This window comes from Bos grunniens, chromosome X (genome assembly GCF_055505025.1).
Source record: "Bos grunniens cultivar Pamir isolate PY7600 chromosome X, Bosgru_T2T1.0, whole genome shotgun sequence".
In the NCBI taxonomy this organism is placed as follows: Eukaryota; Metazoa; Chordata; class Mammalia; order Artiodactyla; family Bovidae; genus Bos; species Bos grunniens.
In genome coordinates this window covers 109,280,737-109,307,183 of record NC_141194.1, presented here as the reverse complement: position 1 = coordinate 109,307,183, position 26,447 = coordinate 109,280,737, and the positions used below count along the sequence as shown (strand labels likewise).

Genomic DNA, 26,447 nt, shown 5'->3' with positions numbered 1-26,447 from the left:
TTCAGGTGAGTTTCTGGAGGGTTAAGACTCCAGATGTATTTCTCCATTTATTCATGTCTTTCTATTCATCAGCAAATTATAGCATTTCTTATTAGGTTTCTTTCTAGGTATTAATAGTATTTCTTGCTATTATGATGTGGAATATTTCTACCATGACATTTTCTAATTAACTTTTGCTACTGTATGAAAAAGCCATCGATTTTTATGTGGTAGTCAGCCATCTCTTTGAGTGCTTATTAGTTCCAATAGTTTTCAGGTTGATTTTCTTGGATTTTATAATTAGAAACACACATAATGACACTTTGCCTCTTCCTTTCCAATATGTTTTTATATTGTTTATCTTAGTTCTAAGTATTTGCTAATTTCCACTGTAATTCTGTTTTTGACCCACTGGTTATTTAGAAATGTGTTGCTTAATTTACAGACCTATGGGGATTTACTAGTTATCATTTTGTTTTTTGATTTCTTGCTTAGTTCTACTATGGTCAAGCCAATGTACTCTGCATAATTTTGGTCCTTTGAAACTTGCTTTATGGCCCAATATATGGTCACTTTTGGTAAACATTCCATATGCACTGAAAAAAAGTATATTCTGCCATTTTTAAATGCCGTGTTCTATGAAAAATGTCAATTAGATCAAGTGTGTTAAACATATTTGCACATTCTATATACTTATTTTTTAATCTACTTATTCATTTGAGTAGTTTAGAGATTGCAACATGCATGGTTGAATTTTCAGAGTGTAATAGAAATTAGTACAGGACCATTCAAGGACCTTAAAACACTTGTTTCATTTACATTCTCCTGCTACTTGTGCTATTTATAATACATAATATTTATATTTACATGGCATTGTCATTTATATTTAATGCAATCAATATTTATTTATATTTTTCCCTATAATAATATGTATGTTTTTCTTGCATCTAACAGCTTCCACTTGGGATAAAGTTTTGCTGCCTGAAGAACACCCTTTAAGGTATTTCCTTTAGTGCAAGTGTCCTGGTGATGTCTTTTTTAGTTTAAAATGTCTCTGTATTCTGGCTTATTTCACTCTGTATAATAGGCTCCAGTTTCATCCACCTCATTAGAACTGATAAGCCAGAAAGAAAAACACCAATACAGTATACTAACGCATATATATGGAATTTAGAAAGATGGTAATAATAACCCTGTATATGAGACAGCAAAAGAGACACAGATGTATAGAACAGTCTTTTGGACTCTGTGGGAGAGGGAGAGGGTGGGATGATTTGAGAGAATGGCATTGAAACATGTATAATATCATATATAAAATGAGTCGCCAGTCCAGGTTGGATGCATGATACTGGATGCTTGGGGCTGGTGCACTGGGATGACCCAGAGGGATGGTACGGGGAGGGAGGTGGGAGGAGGGTTCAGGATGGGGAGCACATGTATACCTGTGGTGGATTCATTTTGATATGTGGCAAAACCAATACAATATTGTAAAGTTAAAAAATAAATAAATAAATAAACTTTAAAAAAATAAAAATAAAATGTCTCTGTTTTGCCTTCATTTGCAAAAGATAGCTTCATGAATAGAGAGTTCCAGATTGGCAACTATTTTATTTCATTACATTTAAGATGCCATTTTGTTTGCTTCTGGTTTCTATTGTTTCAATCATATTTTTTCCTTTGAAGAGTGTGTCTTCCCCGCCCCCCACCCCCACTTCTGGCTGCTTTTAAGATTTTTGCTTTGTCTTTGGTTTTAAGCAGTTTGACTATGATGTATGTAGGAGAAATTCTGCTTAAGTTTTACAAGACTTCTTGAATTTTTGCTTCAATGTAAGAATTTCATGAATTTTAGAAAAGTCACAACTGTTATCTCCACAATCATTATCTCCACATTGTTTTTCTTGCCTCTCCTTTATGAAATTCCAATCCCACGTGCTCTATTTTTTCACATATAATTCTTTACCTTTATTTCTGTATTTTTAATCATTTTATTCCTCTGTGCTTCATTCTGAGATTTCTTCTTCAGAATTATCTTCTTGTTCACTAGTTTTCCCTCCAGATATATTTAATCAGCTCTTAAACCTACCCATTAAGCTCTTAATTCATTGATTTCCATGAGTCTGCCAAAATCTCAGCTCAACTGCTTAGCTTCTTATCCACAGCTTTTCAGAATGAGCAATTTCTTAGAAGGCTGAAGCCCCACCAGATACCAGACTCCCCTCCACAGGCTTCCATCCTCTCTGGAATCATGGCCCTGAAAATCTTCTCTTCTCTGTTAGCTCCCTTTCAAAGAAGTGTTTTTAAATATTTCACCCAGTTTCTCTAGCTATTTTCAGTGGAAGTGTTGGTAGGGTATAATCTAGTCTAACATTGCTGGAAGTGGATTTTCTCCATTATTTTGGGAGGCAGCATACTGGCTAAATGGCTTTGAACTGTGTCTGGCACAATAATATGTACTGAATAAGTTTCTGATATTATTAGACATGAAATTAGCCTATAGTTTCCTTTTTGTGTTATCCTAGACAGCTTTAGTATCATGATTCTGACAGCTTGTTAAATTAGTTGTATAGCATTGCATATTTCCCTATCCTCCAGAACTCTTTATATAACATAGAGATTATCTATGCCTTGAAGAGTTGATAGAACTCATCCATAAAATTACTTACTGTATGGTCAGGCCATTCCAGTTGACTGTTCTCTTGCTCTCTGTACATTTCCCCAGCTCGAACAGTTCTATTTCACTCACGCAACTATCCAACCCTCTTAATTATAGGGCTTAGTCCATAACTGCCTACAGGCTTGCCCCATGCCCTAGGTCAGTGTTTTCCCTGGTGACTGATGAGCCCCCACCTGACGTCAATTCTCCCTATAAACGGTAGTGACCTCCTTCTCTCCCAAGTAGTAAAGGTGGTTGCCATGTCCTTCCAGCTGTCTGCTATACACCAAGGGGTGTCCCTACAGGAGCCTTTGTTTTGGACGTGTAAGATGCCCCTGTCCAATAAACCACTGATGTCTCTGTCACTGTCTTCAAGCTCATTCTTTGGTCTTGAAGCTAGGCAGTAATATGGCTTTCAATAGGATGCAGCCCAACACTTGGACCTATTATTATTGTAGTGTTAACTTTTGGCTATGTTTTTAATTTGTCCTTTAGTTATTCTCATAGAGCAATTATTCACAAATTCTGTTAGGAACTCAAGAATTATTCCTGTTTAGGTTTTATATCTCTTCTTGAACATTTTTAAAATTTCTAAATTTAAAAATTCCTAGCAGAGTCTGTCAGAGAAGGCAATGGCACCCCACTCCAGTACTCTTGCCTGGAAAATCCCACGGATGGAGGAGCCAGGTGGGCTGCAGTCCATGGGGTCGTGAAGTGTCGGACACGACTGAGCAGCTTCACTTTTACTTTTCACTGTCATGCATTGGAGAAGGAAATGGCAGCCCACTCCAGTGTTCTTGCCTGGAGAATCCCAGGAACAGGGGAGCCTGGTGGGCTGCCGTCTATGAGGTTGCACACAGTTGGACATGACTGAAGCAACTTAGCAGCAGCAGCAGCAGAGTCTGTGGCTACACTTCAGTTGATATTTCTAATATCATTTGTGTTTCTCTTGCTTTTTAAATCACACCTGACTAATTTTACTTTACACAACTTTTAAGAAAAGAGATTGTGTTTTTATGGTTCAAATCTACTGTTATATCAATTAGTATGTGTGGCTTTGGGGCTGAGGTGGTTTATAGCCCTCTCTTCCCCTGCCTTAGTGACATGGAGACCACATGTTCAAGGGGGGAACAAGGCAGATTTTTCCCCCAATGTGACACCCAACCCACATCAGGTTCTGTGTAGAAAGTAACCCTTAACTTTGTTCAGTCACTGAGATATCAAGGTTTATTTGTAATTGCAACATAGTCAAGCCAATTCTGATTAGTACAGGCAGTAAAAATTCTGATATCCTAAAACACAGTCAATTTCTTAAAGTTTCATTGCTGTTTAAAAGCAATTTTGTATTATTGGCCACTACTTGTGTAAACATTTATTTTGTAGTTGTTTTGAATTTATCTCATTTTAAAAATCTTCCCAAAGTATTAAGAACTTTGAGGTAGGAAAGGGCATGTACTCAGTCTCACTTTGATCCAACCTCTATCTTTTGTTATATTCTAGAAGAGTTTGCTTCTTGTAGCTGAAAATGGATGTTTAAGAAACAAGGTAGTAAACGTCAAGTAGGCTTTCTCATTTTTTTTTGATGAATAAAATATGTTTACTGATCAGTAGGCACTCACATGCTACTTTTCTTTTTTTTTATTTTTTTAATTATTTAAAATTTTATTTTATTTCTAAACTTTACATAATTTTATTAGTTTTGCCAAATATCAAAATGAATCTGCCACAGGTATACATGTGTTCCCTATCCTGAACCCTCCTCCCCCCTCCCTCCCCATACCATCCCTCTGGGTCGTCCCAGTGCACTAGCCCCAAGCATTCAGTATTGTGCATCGAACCTGGACTGGCATCTCGTTTCATACATGATATTTTACATGTTTCAATGCCATTCTCCCAAATCTTCCCACCCTCTCCCTCTCCCAGAGTCCATAAGACTGTTCTATACATCAGTGTCTATTTTGCTGTCTCGTACACAGGGTTATTGTTACCATCTTTCTAAATTCCATATATATGCGTTAGTATACTGTATTGGTGTTTTTCCTTCTGGCTTACTTCACTCTGTATAGTAGGTTCCAGTTTCATCCACCTCGTTAGAACTGATTCAAATGTATTCTTTTTAATGGCTGAGTAATACTCCATTGTGTATATGTACCACTGCTTTCTTATCCATTCATCTGCTGATGGACATCTAGGTTGCTTCCATGTCCTGGCTATTATAAACAGTGCTGTGATGAACATTGGGGTACACGTGTCTCTTTCCCTTCTGGTTTCCTCAGTGTGTATGCCCAGCAGTGGGATTGCTGGATCATAAGGCAGTTCTATTTCCAGTTTTTTAAGGAATCTCCACACTGTTCTCCATAGTGGCTGTACTAGTTTGCATTCCCACCAACAGTGTAAGAGGGTTCCCTTTTCTCCACACCCTCTCCAGCATTTATTGCTTGTAGACTTTTGGATTGCAGCCATTCTGACTGGCATGAAATGGTACCTCATAGTGGTTTTGATTTGATTTCTCTGATAATGAGTGATGTTGAGCATCTTTTCATGTGTTTGTTAGCCATCTGTATGTCTTCTTTGGAGAAATGTCTATTAGTTCTTTGGCCCATTTTTTGATTGGGTCGTTTATTTTTCTGGAGTTGAGCTGTAGGAGTTGCTTGTATATATTTGAGATTAGTTGTTTGTCAGTTGCTTCATTTGCTATTATTTTCTCCCATTCTGAAGGCTGCCTTTTCACCTTGCTAATAGTTTCCTTTGTTTTGCAGAAGCTTTTAAGTTTAATTAGGTCCCATTTGTTTATTTTTGCTTTTATTTCCAATATTCTGGGAGGTGGGTCATAGAGGATCCTGCTGTGATGTATGTCGGAGAGTGTTTTGCCTATGTTCTCCTCTAGGAGTTTTATAGTTTCTGGTCTTACGTTGATATCTTTAATCCATTTTGAGTTTATTTTTGTGTATGGTGTTAGAAAGTGTTCTAGTTTCATTCTTTTACAAGTGGTTGACCAGTTTTCCCAGCACCACTTGTTAAAGAGATTGTCTTTAATCCATTGTATATTCTTGCCTCCTTTGTCAGAGATAAGGTGCCCATATATGCGTGGATTTATCTCTGGGCTTTCTATTTTGTTCCATTGATCAATATTTCTCTCTTTGTGCCAGTACCATACTGTCTTGATAACTGTGGCTTTGTAGTAGAGCCTGAAGTCAGGTAGGTTGATTCCTCCAGTTCCATTCTTCTTTCTCAAGATAGCTTTGGCTATTCGAGGTTTTTTGTCTTTCCATACAAATTGTGAAATTATTTGTTCTAGCTCTGTGAAGAATACCGTTGGTAGCTTGATAGGGATTGCATTGAATCTATAAATTGCTTTGGGTAGTATACTCATTTTCAGTATATTGATTCTTCCAATCCATGAACATGGTATATTTCTCCATCTATTAGTGTCCTCTTTGATTTCTTTCACCAGTGTTTTATAGTTCTCTATATATAGGTCTTTAGTTTCTTTAGGTAGATATATTCCTAAGTATTTTATTCTTTCCGTTGCAATGGTGAATGGAATTGTTTCCTTAATTTCTCTTTCTGTTTTCTCATTATTAGTGTATAGAAATGCAAGGGATTTCTGTGTGTTGATTTTATATCCTGCAACTTTACTATAATCATTGATTACCTCTAGTAATTTTCTAGTGGAGTCTTTAGGGTTTTCTATGTAGAGGATCATTTCATCTGCAAATAGTGAGAGTTTTACTTCTTCTTTTCCAATTTGGATTCCTTTTATTTCTTTTTCTGCTCTGATTGCTGTGGCCAAAACTTCCAAAACTATGTTGAATAGTAATGGTGAAAGTGAGCACCCTTGTCTTGTTCCTGACTTTAGAGGAAATGCTTTCAATTTTTCACCATTGAGGATAACGTTTGCTGTGGGTTTGTCATATATAGCTTTTATTATGTTGAGCTATATTCCTTCTATTCCTGCTTTCTGGAGAGTTTTTATCATAAATGGGTGTTGAATTTTGTCAAAGGCTTTCTCTGCATCTACTGAGATAATCATATGGTTTTTATTTTTCAATTTGTTAATGTGGTGTATTACATTGATTGATTTATGGATATTGAAGAATCCTTGCATCCCTGGGATAAAGCCCACTTGATCATGGTGTATGATCTTTTTAATGTGTTGTTGGATTCTGATTGCTAGATTTTGTTAAGGATTTTTGCATCTATGTTCATCAGTGATATTGGCCTGTAGTTTTCTTTTTTTGTGGGATCTTTGTCAGGTTTTGGTATTAGGGTGATGGTGGCCTCATAGAATGAGTTTGGAAGTTTACCTTCCTCTGCAATTTTTTGGAAGAGTTTGAGCAGGATAGGTGTTAGCTCTTCTCTAAATTTTTGGTAGAATTCAGCTGTGAAGCCGTCTGGACCGGGGCTTTTGTTTGCTGGAAGATTTTTTATTACAGTTTCGATTTCCGTGCTTGTGATGGGTCTATTAAGATTTTCTATTTCTTCCTGGTCGAGTTTTGGAAAGTTGTACTTTTCTAAGAATTTGTCCATTTCTTCCATGTTGTCCATTTTATTGACATATAATTGTTGATAGTAGTCTCTTATGATCCTTTGTATTTCTGTGTTGTCTGTTGTGATCTCTCCATTTTCGTTTCTAATTTTATTGATTTGATTTTTCTCCCTTTGTTTCTTGATGAGTCTGGCTAATGGTTTGTCAATTTTATTTATACTTTCAAAGAACCAGCTTTTGGTTTTGTTGATTTTTGCTATGGTCTCTTGTTTCTGTTACATTTATTTCTGCTCTAATCTTTAAGATTTCTTTCCTTCTGCTAACCCTGGGGTTCTTCATTTCTTCCTTTTCTAGTTGCTTTAGGTGTAGAGTTAGGTTATTTATTTGACTTTTTTCTTGTCTCTTGAGGTGTGCCTGTATTGCTATGAACTTTCCCCTTAGGACTGCTTTTACCGTGTCCCACAGGTTTTGGGTTGTTGTGTTTTCATTTTCATTCATTTCTATGCAAATTTTGATTTCTTTCTTGATTTCTTCTGTGATTTGTTGGTTATTCAGCAGTGTGTTGTTCAGCCTCCATATGTTGGAATTTTTAATAGTTTTTCTCCTGTAGTTGAGATCTAATCTGACTGCATGTGGTCAGAAAAGATGCTTGGAATGATTTCTATTTTTTTGAATTTACCAAGGCTAGCTTTATGGCCCAGGATGTGATCTATCCTGGAGAAGGTTCCATGTGCGCTTGAGAAAAAGGTGAAATTCATTGTTTTGAGATGAAATGTCCTGTAGATATCAATTAGGTCTAACTGGTCTATGGTATTGTTTAAAGTTTGTGTTTCCTTGTTAATTTTCTGTTTAGTTGATCTATCCATAGGTGTGAGTGGGATATTAAAGTCTCCCACTATTATTGTGTTATTGTTAATTTCTCCTTTCATACTTGTTAGCATGTGTCTTACATACTGCGGTGCTCCCGTGTTGGGTGCATATATATTTATAATTGTTATATCTTCTTCTTGGATTGATCCTTTGATCATTATGTAGTGACCTTCTTTGTCTCTTTTCACAGCCTTTGTTTTAAAGTCTATTTTATCTGATATGAGTATTGCTACTCCTGCTTTCTTTTGGTCCCTATTTGCATGGAAAATCTTTTTCCAGCCCTTCACTTTCAGTCTGTATGTGTCCCCTGTTTTGAGGTGGGTCTCTTGTAGACAACATATGTAGGGGTCTTGTTTTTGTATCCATTCAGCCAGTCTTTGTCTTTTGGTTGGGGCATTCAACCCATTTACATTTAAGGTAATTACTGATAAGTATGATCCCGTTGCCATTTACTTTATTGTTTTGGGTTTGAATTTATACACCGTTTTTGTGTTTCCTGTCTAGAGAATATCCTTTAGTATTTGTTGGAGAGCTGGTTTGGTGGTGCAGAATTCTCTCAGCTTTTGCTTGTCTGAAAAGCTTTTGATTTCTCCTTCATATTTGAATGAGATCCTTGCTGGGTACAATAATCTGGGCTGTAGGTTATTTTCTTTCATCATTTTAAGTATGTCTTGCCATTCCCTCCTGGCTTGAAGAGTTTCTATTGAAAGATCAGCTGTTATCCTTATGGGAATTCCCTTGTGTGTTATTTGTTGTTTTTCCCTTGCTGCTTTTAATATTTGTTCTTTGTGTTTGATCTTTGTTAATTTGATTAATATGTGTCTTGAGGTGTTTCGCCTTGGGTTTATCCTGTTTGGGACTCTCTGTGTTTCTTGGACTTGGGTGATTATTTCCTTCCCCATTTTAGGGAAGTTTTCAACTATTATCTCCTCAAGTATTTTCTCATGGTCTTTCTTTTTGTCTTCTTCTTCTGGAACCCCTATGATTCGAATGTTGTAGCGTTTAATATTGTCCTGGAGGTCTCTGAGATTGTCCTCATTTCTTTTAATTCGTTTTTCTTTTATCCTCTCTGATTCATTTATTTCTACCATTCTATCTTCTAATTCACTAATCCTATCTTCTACCTCTGTTATTCTACTATTTGTTGCCTCCAGAGTGTTTTTAATTTCATTTATTGCATTATTCATTATATATTGACTCTTTTTTATTTCTTCTAGGTCCATGTTAAACCTTTCTTGCATCTTCTCAATCCTTGTCTCCAGGCTATTTATCTGTGATTCCATTTTAATTTCAAGATTTTGGATCAATTTCACTATCATTATTCGGAATTCTTTATCAGGTAGATTCCCTATCTCTTCCTCTTTTGTTTGGTTTGGTGGGCATTTATCCTGTTCCTTTATCTGCTGGGTATTCCTCTGTCTCTTCATCTTGTTTAAATTGCTGAGTTTCGGGTGTCCTTTCTGTATTCTGGCAGTTTGTGGAGTTCTCTTTATTGTGGCGTTTCCTCGCTGTGTGTGGGTTTGTACAGGTGGCTTGTCAAGGTTTCTTGGTTAGGGAAGCTTGTGTCTGTGTTCTGGTGGGTGGAGCTGTATTTCTTTTCTCTGGAGTGCAATGAAATGTGTAGTAATGAGTTATGAGATGTCTATGGTTTTGGGGTGACTTTGGGCAGCCTGTATCTTGAAGCTCAGGGCTGTGTTCCTTTGTTGCTGGAGAATTTGCTTGGTATGTCTTGCCCTGGAACTTGTTGGCCCTTGTGTGGTGCTTGGTTTCAGTGTCGGTATGGAGGCATTTGATGAGCTCCTGTCAATTAATGTTCCTTGGAGTCAGGAGTTCCCTGGAGTCAGGGTTTGGACTTAAGCCTCCTGCTTCCGGTTATCGGTCTTATTTTTACAGTAGTTTCAAAACTTCTCCTTCTATACAGCACCACTGGTAAAACATCTACATTAAAGATGAAAAGTTTCTCTACTGTGAGGGTCACTCAGAGAGGTTCACAGCGTTACATGGAGGAGAGAAGAGGGAGGAGGGAGTTAGAGGTGACCCAAATAAGATGAGGTGGAATCAATAGTGGAGAGAGTGGGCTAGCCAGTAGTCACTTCCTTATGTGCACTCCACAACTGGACCACTCAGAGATGTTCACGGAGTTATACAGAGAAGAGAAGAAGGAGGAAGGAGACAGAGGTGGCCAGAAGGATAAAAAGGGGGGAATGAAAAGGAGGGAGACAGATCCAGCCAGTAATCAGTTCCCTAAGTGTTCTCCACCGTCTGGAACACACAGAAATTCACAGAGTTGGGTAGAGTAGAGAGGGGTTAGGGAGGAGACACAGGCGACCTGGTGGAGAAAAAGGAGAGTCCAAAGGGAGAGAGAGCAGTCAAGCCAGTAATCTCGCTCCCTAGTGAAAAATGGGTCCTGAAGATTGGGTTCTTAAAGGTACAAAATTGGTAACAAATACATAGAAGCAAAAATTAAAAATCTAGAGTAGAGTTTGGAATTTCAAAAATACAATGTTAAAAAAAAAGGAAGAAGAAAAATAAAGAGAGAAAACAAACAAACAGGCAAAAACAAACAATGTCACAAAAATTATAAAGAAAATACAGGTACAAAATTGATATCAAATACCAAAAAGCATAAATTAAAAATCTAGAGTAGTGTTTGGAATTTCAGATATACAATGTTATATAAAATAAGAAGAGAAAGAAACAGAGAAAAAAAAAAGTCACAGAAATTATAAAAAAACTATAGGTACAAAATTGATAACATATACCAAAAAGCTAAAATTAAAAATCTAGAATAGAGTTTGGAATTTCAAAAATACAATGTTAAAGAAAAGAAGAGAGAAAAAAAAAAAAACAAGGTCAAAAAATTATAAAATATATATATATGAAGTTTGCTGAAGAAGAAAAAAATAGGGTCTTTTTTTTTTTTTGCAAAGTAATAGGTTATAAAAGTGAAAATTAAAGGAACAATAGAGGACTTAAATTTTTTTTTAATTAAAAAGAAAGAAAGAATGATCGTAAAAATAGTAAAAATATATCTAGAACTTTCTCTGGTTTTGTTGTGAGTATTGTGGGTTCAGTTCATTTTTGGCTAGTTCCTTGGTCCGACTTATATTTCTCAAGATCTATAGGCCCCTTCCTATGTAGTCCGTAGTAACCACAGGGTTTTATTCTCCGAGGCGTTTCCCTCTGTTATAACTTCTTCTGTTTGCTGGTCTCGTCAGTGTCTGGTTTCCGCCCTGACACAAAGGGGATGGTGGAGGACACTTTTTTTTTTTTAGGCTCACTTGTTCAGTCGTGCTCCTTTCGAAGAGTTGGGTTGCTTTTCTGGGTACCTGATGTCCTCTGCCGGCATTCAGAAGTTGTTTTGTGGAATTTACTCGACGTTTAAATGCTCTTTTGATGTATTTGTGGGGGAGAAAGTGTTCTCCCCATCCTACTCCTCCGCCATCTTGGCTCCTCTCTGGCTTTCTCATTTTAGTGCTAAGGAAACATGGGCTTTGTAATTTTAATCTCATTATTGATAAGTCAGAAGGCAGTGAGCTATAAACATGAACCCTTCCCCTCCTCCATTGCCCTGACGATGTCTTTGTCTTCTGATAACATCTCAGGTAAAATTCACAGCATTCAGGTCACTTGCAGCATGAAAAACTCTATTACAGGCTAATTCAATCAATTGTAAATTTGAATCTCAGACCCTCCCCTCCTCAGCCAATGGCAGCTAAACTTCTCCCAGTAGAGATAGAGATTCTCCCTCTGACAACTAACCCTTCCCTCCTGTGGATCTACCTTTCTACTTAGATGTGGAAGTGATTTTTAGTCCTGTGGAATGTGTGCAAAGATAGGGCAATTTAGATCATAGGGTTACTCAGAAGCTATCATCGACAGAGTTGAACACAACAGAAAAGATCTTATTCAGCATACTTTAATCACATACATCCTAAAGAAATGCTTACAGAGATGAAAGGCCATACTCTCATATTGTTTTTTTTTTTTTTTCGTTTTTTAAAATATTGTATTCATACTACTGGTGATAAACATTTTGTATTCCTTCCTTCAGAGTTTGGTAAAGCTTAAGTATGCATGAGTTCTTGGTAAAGATTTAAGATTATGGAGTATGGAAGTGCCAATACAGACACAGTTCTTCTCCTCCAGGAGCCTACATTCTAGTAAGGGGTAAATATACCGGATGCAAGTAAATAAAAGTTGTGGCAAGTGATAATAAAGAAATAAAAGTGAAGGATGTGGTAGAGAGTGAAGGGAGACTACTCTGAGGAAGGATATTTGAGACAACATCTGAAGGAAGCAGGGAACTCAGGCCAGAAGCTGTTGCCAGAGCCTTCTCACAGTATGATGACCAGATATGAAGAGAAGCAGATGAACTAAAGATAAAGTTTAGAAATGGAATTGAGAAGACACACTGACACACTTTCTGGGGAAGATAAGGAAATTGCAGGAATCAAGGATGATCCCTAGGTTTGAGGTTTAAACAACTGTATTAATAGTGGTACCATTTACTGAAATAGGGACTTCCCTGGTTGCTCAGATGGTAAAGAATCTGCCTGCAATGTAGGAGACCTAGGTTCGATCCCTGGGTTGGGAAGATCTGCTGGAAAAGAAAATGGCAACCCACTCCAGTATTCTTGCCTAGATAATTCCATGGACAGAGGAGCCTGGTGGGTTACAGTCCATGGGGGTAGCAAAGAGTCAGACACGACCGAGCAACTAACACTTACTGAAATAGAGGAGCATTGAAACATATACATTACCACATGTAAAATAGATAGTGGGAAACCACTGCATAGCACAGGGAGATCCACTCAGTGCTCTGTGATGACCTAGAGGGGTGGGATGGGGTGGGAGGTAGAAGGGAGACTCAAGAGGGAGGGAATATATGTATTCTTATGGCTGACTCATGCTGTTGCACAGCAGAAACTGCCACAACATTGTAAAGCAATTAGCTTCCAATAAAAAATATAGGACTCAAGTATAGTGAGATCTGGCCCATGACTGCAATATTTCTATCCTAATTTTTGTAAAGCAGTTTACAAGGAAGAACATCTCTGTGAAAAAGGAAGCTTGGGGAAATAACAATAGCTCACTAAGATATATTCACAGAATCAAAGAGAATTCTCTTAATTTTCCACTCAATTACCTGCAGCCATCTCCCACACCAGAAGAAGGCTATAATTTTCATTCCAACAATTAGAATGCTGAATACAAGACCAGAGCCCTTTCATATGTGGCAGACAGGTAAGACAAAGAGTTAAATATTTTTCTCATTACAGCCTGATGCAAAACAAGTAAAAGAATTAAAATTTGTAACAAAGATGCGTAAGATCCCTAATTGTACCCAGGTGTTTGTAGTTCCCTAAATCTTGCTCTAAATTATATCCTATTTATATTTAATATTTATGCTAATACTAGTTACCATTATGCACAGTTGATTTAGTAAAGTGTTCTCTTGTATGAAAAAAATGTAAATTAGTGGAAAATCATGATAATTCTCTTTAATTCTGTTTATCATGCTGATCTGTTCATGACATGATACCATAACCAAAACACACCTTCCACTTGTCAGCAGCTTATTCAAATTGCCGATAAAACAAGGGTGAAATAAACAGCCTCTGGAGTGTTAACCTCATATAGCAAAGGGTATACGGAGACTGCAAACAACATAGACAGTAAAGAGTCACCAATGTGAAGAAGCATTGTCAGAATAACAAGAATTACAGCAATTAGTCCCTTGAAGTAGAATCACTCTGCAAGTAACACGCATATTACTTTTCATATTTACATAAGTAAATCTCTGCAACAAAAAGAATCTTATCTCACTGCTTCCAAAAGTAAATTCCAAGCCAATGAATGGCACAGATGGATAAATTAAATTAGCCATATCAATGTATTTTTTAAAGTACTGGGTTCATAAAAATTCCAGTTATTTATTTTTCCTGAGACATAAATATTTCTCTTACCAAAAAAAAAAAAAAAAATGTGGTTGACTCGGAGGTAGATAAAGTAAATGACACGAAGTTTTTCAAATGTTTCAAAGAAATAATACCTATGTATCTCCAGCACTAGTCACATTATCAGAGACAGAAGAGGTAATTCAGGCCATTTTTCATTTATGTCATATCTGTCAGTAAACTCAAAATCAAATACGAATTTAAATCACAGTCATGCTACCAATATGATAGCCTATTTCTCTCTTCATTTCCTTGATCCCCATTTTATATTTTTTCTTGTTGAGTAGGCAGTGATATTCCACAGAGCCAAAATTCCCATCTCATCTACTCTGCTGCTGCTGCTAAGTCACTTCAGTCGTGTCCGACTCTGTGCAACCCCATAGACGGCAGCCCACCAGGCTCCCCCGTCCCTGGGATTCTCCAGGCAAGAACACTGGAGTGGGCTGCCATTTCCTTCTCCAATGCATGAAAGTGAAAAGTGAAAGTGAAGTTGCTCAGTCGTGTCCGACTCTTCGCGACCCCATGGACTGCAGCCTACCAGGCTCCTCTGCCCATGGGATTTTCCAGCCAAGAGTACTGCAGTGGGGTACCATTGCCTTCTCTGCTCATCTACTCTAGAAATCCCAATTGCTTTTCATCTATCTTTTTCCCAGACTTGTTCTCTGTAAACCATGAAGAGAACCACAAGTTGTACCCTAAGATCTTGGGCTTAGTAAATTTGCCTTATAGTCCAATATGGTTTACTGAAAACAAACGAAGGAATTTACAAAATCATTTCTTTTTCTTGAGGTTTTGATCAGATGACTTAAGGTTTTACCATTAAGCAATGGTTAGCATGATGGTTTGTGTTAATGGTTGAAAGCAGACATCAATATGCTTTGGAAACCATTCAAGAGATTGGTAAACCTATGGTCCAGCAATCCAGTTCTGGGTATATAACCAAAGAAATTATAACCAAGATATGAAAGAGACACCACACTACTGTGTTCACTGCAGCATTAATTACAACAGCCAAGGCATGGAAGCAACCTAACTGACCATCAACAAATGAGTGGGTTAAAAAAATATATATTCTGTACTTACAATGGAATATTATTCAGCCTTTAAAAAGAAAGAAAGTCTTTCATTTATGACAATGTGGATGAGCATGGAGGACATTATGCCAAGTGAAACAAGCCAGACACAGGAAGAAAAATACTATGTGATAACACTTATACTGAGAAATCAAAAATAGTCGAACTCATAGAAGCAGAGGGTGGAATAGTGGTTACCAGGGGCTGGAAGGAGGGGAAACAGGAGATATTAGCTAAAGAATACAAAGTTTCAGTTATGCAAGATGAATGAAAGCCTAGAGATATATAGCATACTGCCTATAGTAAACAGTACTGTACTGTGTACTTAAAATTTTCCTTTTCTAAAATAAATGTTTATTATTTTTTCTTTATTTTTAATTGAAGGATAAACACAATATTCTGTTGGTTTCTACCATATATCAACGTGGATCAGCTATAGGTATATATATGTTGCCTCCTTTTTTTTTTTTTTTTTTTTAGGGTCTTTTTATTTTATTTATTTATTTTTTTAAAATAAACAAGTAAAAATTTTAGAAAACAATTTATTAGTGATAAACTCTTCTAGTTTTTGTTTACAAAAAATATTTCATCCTCATTCTTTTTTTTTTTTTTTTTTCTGATTCCTGAGTCCAAACCCATATTGACTGTACTTTCTGGGTCCCCCTGGCCTGAAATTCTTTTTTGTTTGTTTGTTTGTTTGTTTGTTTGTTTTTGCTTTTTAAATTTTTTTTTTCCACCACAGGTATACATGTGTTCCCCATCCTGAACCCTCCTCCCTCCTCCCTCCCCATACCATCCCTCTGGGTCATCCCAGTGCACCAGCCCCAAGCATCCAGCATCATGCATTGAACCTGGACTGGCATCTCGTTTCATACATGACATTTCACATGTTTCAATGCCATTCTCCCAAATCTTCCCACCCTCTCCCTCTCCCACAGAGTCCATAAGCCTGTTCTATACATCAGTGTCTCTTTTGCTGTCTCGTACACAGGGTTATCGTTACCATCTTTCTAAATTCCATATATATGCGTTAGTATACTGTATTGATGTTTTTCCTTCTGGCTTACTTCACTCTGTATAATAGGCTCCAGTTTCATCCACCTCATTAGAACTGATTCAAATGAATTCTTTTTAATGGCTGAGTAATACTCCATTGTGTATATGTACCACTGCTTTCTTATCCATTCATCTGCTGATGGACATCTAGGTAGCTTCCATGTCCTGGTTATTATAAACAGTGCTGCGATGAACATTGGGGTACACGTGTCTCTTTCCCTTCTGGTTTCCTCAGTGTGTATGCCCAGCAGTGGGATTGCTGGATCATAAGGCAGTTCTATTTCCAGTTTTTTAAGGAATCTCCACACTGTTCTCCATAGTGGCTGTACTAGTTTGCATTCCCACCAACAGTGTAAGAGGGTTCCCTTTTCTCCACACCCTCTCCAGCATTTATTATTTGTAGACTTTTGGGTTGCAGCCATTCTGACTGGTGTGAAATGATATCTCATAGTGGTTTTGATTTGCATTTTCTCTGATAATGAGTGATGTTGAGCATCTTTTCATGTGTTTGTTAGCCATCTGTATGTCTTCTTTGGAGAAATGTCTATTTAGATCTTTGGCCCATTTTTTGATTGGGTCATTTATTTTTCTGGAGTTGAGCTGGAGGAGTTGCTTGTATATTTTTGAGATTAGTTGTTTGTCGGTTGCTTCATTTGCTATTATTTTCTCCCATTCTGAAGGCTGTCTTTTCACCTTGCTAATAGTTTCCTTTGATGTGCAGAAGCTTTTAAGTTTAATTAGGTCCCATTTGTTTATTTTTGCTTTTATTTCCAATATTCTGGGAGGTGGGTCATAGAGGATCCTGCTGTGATGTATGTCAGAGAGTGTTTTGCCTATGTTCTCCTCTAGGAGTTTTATAGTTTCTGGTCTTACATTTATTTTAGAAAAGCCAAAACATATTCTCAAAAACACATCACAGAGTTATTTAAATAGCAAAGAATTTTTGTTATATGAATGTGTATATTCAAAAAAAAATTTTTTTTCCTAATAGGTTAGATCTGTTAAGAGTTCTTATCACACACACGCACACAAAATAATAATAATAGAGTAGGAGAAATCATTTTGAGGTGACAGATAGCTTTATAGCATAGACTGTGGTAATGGTTTGCCGCTCAGTTTGTTCTTCTGTAGTATGGAGATAGTTTTTTTAATTCCTAATTTTAACTTGTGACAGTGTTGTAATATCCCAAAAAATGACATGTGTGAAATTATTTTGCAAATCATCAAGGGCTAAATCTACCTGAAGAATTAGAGATGGGAGACTTAAATAGCAGCCAAGCCAACAAAATCAGAACAGAAATGGCTATTGTTTAGGGGTTTTTTTCCTCACATGTCATTTAGTTTCACATTCTTTATAACCCAGTATTAGCATTTAGAATATTCCTGTGATTTATTCCTCTAATAGCCTCTGCTTTTCTTTATCTTTTCAGTCTCTCCATTTGATGCAGGTAAATCTTTAGTCTCTCAGGTGGCCACTTCCACCTGTTTTCCCTTTGCTCCCCTTTTCTTTTTTGTTTGCACTTTTCTATCTGAAGATTCATCCTTTCCTGCTGCCTTCTTTGGTTTTGTTTCCACTTTGACAGGAGCATGTTTGATTGACAACCTCCCAGGTCTCCTCTTGGGCTCCTCCTCCCCAGCCCCCAATGCAGAGCTGACCTTCCTCTGGGGCACCCAGGCAGCAAGGTGGACATGTACTAGGAGTGTGGAGAGGAGTCTGGAAGCTGGTCTGCCTGGCCATGGCTGCTCCTGCTGCTGCTGGAGCAGCTATAGGCTAGTCTTGGTTTTGTTTGTTTTTTTGTGTGTTTTTTGTTTTGTTTTTATTCTCTTTCCTTTTTGCTATTCTGATTGAGTGACTTCTACTACCCTTTTCACCCAGATCACCTCCCCAGTTTCTACTCAAACTGATCTTTATAGGCAAACACACCCTGGGTGCCTCTTCAGGAGAGGAAAATGATTACTAGATTACTTTGTGTCATGTAGCATAAGGACATATACTGGTAATAATCCCTTAAATGCATACGGTATAGACCTGGGCCTACATATCTGATTAAATACATAGACAAATGTGTATGTGCTCACACACACTACGGTAATGTTCTCACCCTCCTTTTTTCACCTATTACATCATATGATAAAGGGGTGACATGGTCTTTGGGAAGGAAAGTCTAATCTAGGTCACATTATTAACTTGGCTCACCCAGTGAGATGCTCCACTGATTTCACATGTTCTGTTTCTATTTTAATGTGAATTGAGGCAGAACTAAATCATCTTAAAGCATCTGTCGATAGGCAGTTATCCAGACACTTAGTTTCATGTTCTTCATAACCCAATATTAGCATTTGGAATATTTTTGAAATCCATTTATATAACAGCTTCTGAGTTTTTCTCATTTCTTCTTCTTTCTATTTCAAATTGATCTTTGATCCTGAATATTCATTGGAAGGACTGATGCTGAAACTGAAACTCCAATACTTTGGCCACCTGATGTGAAGAACTGACTCATTGAAAAAGACCCTGATGCTGGGAAAGATTGAAGGCAGGAGGAGAAGGGGATGACAGAGGATGAGATGGTTGGATGGCATCATGGACTCAATGGACATGAGTTTGAGCAAGCTCCAGGAGTGGTGATGGACAGGGAATCCTGGCTTGCTGCAGTCCATGGGGTCTCAGAGAGTCTGACCTGACTGAACAACTGAATTAAACTGAGGCCCTAAGTGGTCACAGACTTCATCAGGAAGCAAAAGTAATATATGTCAGTAATTATCCCTTGGATTTACACAAAGTGCTTTGAAAACAGCCCAATGCGAGTTATTTGACCACAAGTGTCATTTCACTTTCCTCTATCTATTTCTTCATCCAAAAATGGTGATAATATTGGAGATTTAAATAGCCTATTTGAGATATGGTCATTCAACCAATTAGAAATTGACCTAATCACTTTCTCGTTCCGCTCCCTTTTCTCCATCTTGTCCATGAGGATATCATGAACGACTTTGTCACATGCCTGGCTGAAATCCAAATTCACTGTGCTCAACATTTCCCTTATCTACAAGGATAGTAAGAAACCTGATCAAAAATTGAAAAGGATGCTGTATGGCTCAGGAAACTCAAACAGGGGCTCTGCATCAATCTAGAGGGGTGGGATGGGGCAGGAGATGGGAGGGAGGTTCAAAAGGGAGGGGATATATGTATACCTATGGCTGATTCATGTTGAGATTTGACAGAAAACAATAAAATTCTGTAAAGCAATTATCTTTCAATTAAAAAAATAAGTTAAAAAGAAAAATTGAAAAGGAAAGAAGGAAATGAGGTGGTTTGATCTGTACTCCGTATTCATCTGCTATGTTCTAATGAGAGTCACCTCACTCTACAAGTGCTCACAAGACATATGTTTCCATTTGGCCTAATGACAGAACTTCAGCTTCACTGGTGGATATTTTCTAAAAATGACCATTTGTTCACTTTGAAAGTAAAATCAGCTTTTCCCCAGTTGTCACTTGTCCTCAACACTGTTTTTTAAAAGTCCTGTAGAGGAGCTTACATCGCAATTTGGAGGTCATAGCTCATAGATACAGATCCGCATTCATTTCTCCCTTGACTTCAAAGCACATTCAATTCCTCCCAAGGAATCTCACAGCCCTCCTGGGTCCATGACAGAATCACTGGAAATGTCCTGAGGAGGCGGTAAAGTCACTGTGTACACTTTATTTTCATTTCGAGTAACATTCACAGAGGGACCACTCTATGCCAAGGTCCTATAGACACAAAGGAACTCTTTTCACATAGTTTACTGCCTGGTGTGAAAGATAGATGCATGAGCAAATAAACATTGGCCTAATTTCAGAACTTCAGCTTCACTGGTATGTATTTTCTAAAAATGACCATTTATTCACTTTTAAAGTAAAATCAGCTTTTCCCCAGTTGTCACTTCTCCTCAACAGTTTTTTGTGCATTTGAATTTACATTAGAAGAACTATGGTTTCAACTCGCTCATCCTCCCATTTTTATGGGTATTTCTGTTCTAGCTAAGGATGGGGCCAACTATGACTTGGTTTATCAAAGGACAAGATGGGCTGGATGAGACCAAGACCTGAAAATATGCTGGATTAGTATAGCAGAACAGGTACGTGGATGACAAGCCCTTCTCTACATTCTAGAAAACAATTTTCTCTGGAGGGTTAAAGTGCTATGTAGCAACAGCTATAACTCAGAGAGGTGGGATGACAAGGGTTAAAGTCTAGTAAATACTTAATCTCCCAGTGGGTGGCACAAGTACAATAATGGGAAATTTAAATACCAAGAAAGCAAGCCATCAGCATCAAGACGATTCACTAGCAGGTATCAAGTCCTGGCCACTCAGGTGAAGTTCAAGGGAAGTTCTCCAGTTACCAGTTGCCCTACCTACAGTACATTCTGAGATAGTAAAATTGACAGTTTAAGCCAACATAGTGAAAGGTTGTTGTTGAATCACGCGAAGACACCGGGATTCTTGGCCCCCAGAGGAGAAGAATTCAATCCGGGGCCAGAGACGAGGCTTGATTGCTCAGAGCTTTTGTGTAATAAAGGTTTATTAAAGTATAAAGGAGATAGAGAAAGCTTCTGACATAGGCATCAGAAGGGGGCAGGAAGAGTACCCGCTTGCTAGCGTTGACAATGAAGTTATATACTCTCCAATGAATCCAAAGAATGTCTGGAGGTTGTAAAGACCTCATCAGACCTACTCCCATAGTTTACATTATCCAAAGACTGTCCTTAGGCAGGATACATTATTGTTATATAATCCTAAGGAATGTGGAGAAAGAAAAAAGTTTGTCCTTTCTTCCTCCTTGAGAATTCCAGACCCCTCTCTCCTTGGGGACCCCTAGACTCCTTATCAACCTTCCTAGGAAATGACTCTCTCATTCCCCCCTTTTCTTTTAGGAGAATTATGTTGCCTAGGGAAAAGGGGCGTCGTTCTCGTTCCATAACTACTTCCGAGCTGACAAGGGGCGTTGTCCCTAAATTGGTGAGGCAACATATTCTCCTAATCCTCATATTGAGGATATTTGATCCAGGGGCCTCAAATAGTAGCTGGAGGAAGCTACAGCAGTAGCAGGAGTTTGAGCAACAATTTGTAACTTAAAAGCTTTCATGTGGCTAGAAACAAATCCAGTTATACAATTACAGATGCAGGGAGCAAACAGCAAAAACACAACATTCAGAATCAAAATTAAAAGTCACATTATGTCCATAGTTAAAGTGCAAAGTATTGCACCAGTCCATTTTAGGGTTGGTATATGTCATCAGATGAATAAGAGACATCGCATGTGATTGTTGTCAAAGGTATTCACAGACTTGGAGAAAGTCTTTTCCTTGAAGTGGAGATGTCCACCTCCGGAAGCCTTCCACTGATGAAGAGGGGACCACTCCACAGACCCAGCAGTTAGACGGATTGTAGAATGCAGTATAGGAGTGAGCCCAGGACAGGAAGACATTGTCTTGAGGATCCAACGGCAGACTCAGGATATTTGGAGTCAGCAGAGAAGACTCACATAGATTATCAGGCCCATCCGCTGCCCTTTGCTTAACTCTAGAGCTCGGGTCAGGGCCACAAGCTCCGCCAACAGAGCACTGGTTGCCTGGGGGAGAGATTTTGCTTCCAAAACCTGTTCAGCAGTCACCAGGGTGTAACCTGCTTTATGCTTTCCATCCTGAACAAAAGAACTGCCATCTGTAAATATTTCCATGTCACGATTGTCTAATGGGGTATCCTTTAGATCTTACCAAGCTGCATAGTTTAAAGTTAGGAATTGAGAACAATCGTGACCAGGTGTTTCATTTTCCTTCTCAGGAAGGAAAGTGGCAGGATTTAAATTTCCACAAACTTTAAGCTTAGTTACTGGTCCTTCTAACAACAATGACTGATACTTAAGAAGCCTACTGTCTGTCATCCAAATATTAACCTTAGAATTTAAGATACCACTCACATCATGAGAAGTCAGTACAGTAAGGTTTCATCCATTAATTATTTTTAAAGCTTCAGGTGCTAATAAAGCCACTGCCCCAATTACTCTTAGGCAGTGGGGCCACCCACGTGAAACTACATCTAATTCTCTGCTTAGATAAGCAATAGGTTGCTGGTGAGGCCCTTGGGGTTGTGTCAAAACTCCCAATGCCACACCTTTTCTTTCAGGAACAAACAAATTAAATTCTGACCCTGTGGGCAAGCTCAGAGCTGGAGCTTGCAGGAGAGCAGTCTGAAGAACCTTAAAAGCCTTTTGAGGAGACCATACCAGTTTGTCGGTTTGGGCCTGCTGAGTTTCAGCTATAAGTTTATATAAAGGCAGGGCAAGTTCCCCGTAACCCAGAATCCAAATGTGACAGTAACCTGTGATTCCCAAAAATCCTCTCAATTGTCTTAAAGTCATAGGTAGGGGGTGATTTAGTATTGGTTTAATTCTCTCAGGGCCTATGGCCCTAGTGCTTTCTGATATGATTAGGCCCAGATATCTAACCGATTGTTGACAAAGCTGAGCCTTTTCTCTTGATGCCTTGTAACCACAGCCTGCCAGAAAGTTTAAGAAATCTTCTGAGGCTTGCGAACAAGCTTCCTCTGTCTCAGCACAGAGCAAAATATCATCTACATATTGTAACACCACTGCTTCAGAGCTATTAAAGTTTTGTAGATCCCATGACAAACTTTGTCCGAATAAGTGAGGACTGTCACGAAATCCCTGGGGCAAAACTGTCCAGGTTAACTGAGAAGCTGTCTGCGTAGGGTCTTCAAAGGCAAATAGAAATTGACTTTCTTCCGCCAAAGGCACTGAATAGAAGGCATCCTTTAAATCAGTTACTGAGAAATATTTGGCCCGTTCAGGAATTTCAAACAATAGAGTATAAGGATTAGGCACCACGGGGTGTAAAGGAACTACAGCCTCATTTATTATTCATAAATCTTGAACTAGTCTCCATTTACCATTCGATTTCTTTATACCCAAAATAGGAGTGTTGCAAGGATTGTTACAGGGAATTAATAGTCCCTGCTCCTTTAAATTTTTGATGATGGGTTTTAACCCTTCCTTAACTTCAGGTTTCAGTGGATACTGCTTCTTATGTGGAAATACATGCAGGTCTTTGAGCTTAACAACTACAGGAATAACATTTTGTGCTCGACCCACAGATTTTCCATCAGCCCATACTCTAGGATTTACATTTTGTTCAACTAAAGGGAGAGAAAGGAAGGGCTCCATATTCATGAAAACAGAGGCATGGACCTTGCTCACTATATCCCTTCCCAAAAGGGGTGAGGGAGATTCTGGCACAATCAGAAACTCGTGTGAAAACAGCACAGAATCCCAGTTGCAAGATAAAGAATAACTGAAATAATACCTTTTGGCTCGTCCAGACAGTCCCATTATGGAAGCGGATCGGGAAGAAAGTGGGCCAGGGGCTTCAGTAAGCACAGAATAAGTTGCCCCAGTATCTAAAAGGAAATCGTCAGATTTGCCCCTCACAATTATTAATATCTGGGGTTCCTCAGGTGTAATTAGGACGGGAGCCTGTGTGGGGACCCCCGGGCACCTTCAGTCCTGATTGTCTTGAGAGTCCGACCCCGGAGACCTACGCCTCTGGGGGCAGTCTCTCTTCCAGTGTGGTCCTTTGCAGACCGGACATGGAGCTGGGGGTGGCTTAGATGCCTGAGGGCAATCCTGCTTGAGGTGCCCCTCCTTTCCACAGTAGTAGCAAGCCCATCCCTTTTCACCTGGGCCCCTCTGGGCATTTTTCTCAGGCTCTTTAAGAACGTTTTTTCATAGCCATGGCGAAGGCTTCCGCCTTTTCCTTTGTCTTTTTTTGCCTTTCTTTCTTTTCCTCATATTTCCTACCATAATAGACTGTCTGAGCCAGTTGTAACAGAGTATCTAAAGACTGATTTGGTCCATACGCCCATTTTAATAGTTTACGGTGGATATCTGGAGCCGACTGAGTGAGAAATCTATCCTTTAAGATCACTTTCCCTCTTCACTTTCGGGATCAATCTCAGTGAATCTGCGAAGGCCTTTTCTCAGTCTATCTAGGAATTTACCAGAAGCTTCCTTCTCCTTCTGTTCTATGTCTGCCAACTTGCCGTAGTTTAAAGGCTTAGAACGCGCCTGCCTAAGTCCTTCAAGAATACATCTAACAAAATGACTCTGATCCCATCTTCCTTTAGCTGTGTTGTAGTCCCAGTCCGATTCTATAGTTGGGACCACCTGATTCCCAGTGGGGAGGGCCGCTATCTCGTTCTCCCTCTTCCCTACTGATCCATTACCAAGCCACTCATCTCCATAAGCAACTGCTTTTCCCAAAACTTGAGTCTTTGACTCGGGAGTCAGCGTTTGTCCCAGGATATATATCACATCCTTCCAAGTGAGGTCATAAAGCAGAGTAACACCTTTAAAAGCTCTAATATATTTTTCTGGGTCCTCTAAATAGTCTCCCAGATCCTCCTTGATTCTTTGTATTTTTTTGATAAGAGAAAGGCTTATTAACTCTCACAGACTGATTATTTCTCCCGGGGGGTGTTTCATAAAGAGGCAACAGCTTGTGTGGCTGTTCCTCAGTCTCTCTGGCTGTTCTGTGCATATGATCCCAGGGATAGATTGGAGAAACCTGTTTTTCCTCCTCTCTTTGTCTCCTGTCCTCCATCTCATCTCTTACTTCGATGGTCTGAGTTTCTACTGAAATCAGAGTAGTCTGAGGTCGTACTGAAACAGGAGTTGTTTGGACCTCCATGTGGGCAGTTTGAATCCCAGTTTGGAGTCCCCAGTATGGGGGCAAAGTAAGAGGACAGGAGGGAGCTGAAGGTTTCACGCCCAAATCTATACCCTTAGGACATAAATCTGGCATAATTCGCAGAGAGAAAAAGGGCAACACATATGCTACTTCTACCCATTTCCCTTGTTCCTTACAGAACTGGTCTAATTGTAGAACAGTATTATACTTAAGAGACCCTCCAACTGGCCACCGTTCTGTCCTCCAATGGATACCGTGGCCATGCAGTATCACATAGGAAGACCAAGTGTCTTCTTTAAGCCCTGGGGATCAAATCTATCCCAGTTTTTCAGGATACAGTTCAGAGGAGTGAGGCTGGAATTGTTAGCTCCCATATGTAAGAGAGAAAAAAGCGATCAAGGCCATTTTCTACCGGAGGCGTCCCTCCCTGCTCTAGATGGGGGTGTAGACAGACGTTACATCAAAAGCTTTTTCTTCCTGGTCGGACTTAGTCTGTCCCTTACCGACACAGGTGCCGTACTCATCCCTCCCGGTTCTACCACCGAGATGGGGTGGGGATGTACCAGGGGTAAACTTGATAGCATCCCTACTTGACGTCCAGCTCTTCACCCTTAACCTTGCTTGCCTCTGATATCACCCGGGGTGAATCAGAGTAACCTTCTGGAATGCCTCCCAAGCTAAGACCGCTGTGGGAAACATTCATCACCTGAGTGCCTGTGCACGACTCTTAGTATTTCCTGACTACAATAAGACAGACGTGAACATAAAACTGAGATGTTCTTTCCAAGCATCACCACACCAGTATAACAGCCTCCTCTGATCCACTAAGAGCCGGCGTTACAAAAGAAGAAAAAAAAACCCATTGCAGTCCCAATCTGAGTAACCTTTAACCTCAGAGATGTTCTGGGAGCTAGAGCTCCATCTAGCTTCCGAACTTTCAATTCCTAGCGAGGCTAGGCGCTTTCTTAAGTACCAATCCAAGTTTGGGACATAAGCCACAGTACAATAACGGTATAGATCACAAGTCCCTTGAAAGTCTATGATCCAATAGATTAGGTTAGTACTTCTAATTCCCAAGGAGTTATGAAATGGTCAAAGAGACCGAAAAGTTTGACCGAGAAAGGAGAGTTCGGTCCACATGTTTTGCCCATTTCTGGTCGGTTCCGGAAGGAGACATTGGGTGCCTCTTGGCATTGGCAGGTCGGTATAATGCCCCGACAGGTTTCTGCCATAAGCCCTATGAGATCACCGTGGAACCGCAGAGCAGGGCTCCTTACTTGCTTCACGCAGGGCCTGTCATTCATTCATTCACACAAGCACATGGTAGAGTTAGTAAAGCACAGCAGAAAACGTGTTCGCTAAGAGAACAAAGAACTAAAGCTCCAAGCATCCTTACCTTGTCCTGAAGGATCCCGGATGAGCCCCCAAGATGAAAGGTTGTTGTTGAATCACGCGAAGACACCGGGATTCTTGGCCCCCGGAGGAGAAGAATTTAATCTGGGGCCAGAGACGAGGCTTGATTGCTCAGAGCTTTTGTGTAATAAAGTTTTATTAAAGTATAAAGGAGATAGAGAAAGCTTCTGACATAGGCATCAGAAGGGGGTAGGAAGAGTAC

General features: G+C 39.1%; 1 long non-coding RNA gene across 1 annotated transcript in view; it reads right to left on the bottom strand.

Moving 5' to 3' along the window:
- Positions 1–2,771, bottom strand: part of LOC147341143 (uncharacterized) — a 58,345-nt gene extending 55,574 nt beyond the window's left edge. The window contains exon 1 of the long non-coding RNA XR_015158260.1: positions 2,643–2,771. This is a non-coding gene — a long non-coding RNA (uncharacterized LOC147341143). The remainder of the gene's footprint in view (positions 1–2,642) is intronic.
- Between the last annotated feature and the right edge of the window lie 23,676 nt (positions 2,772–26,447).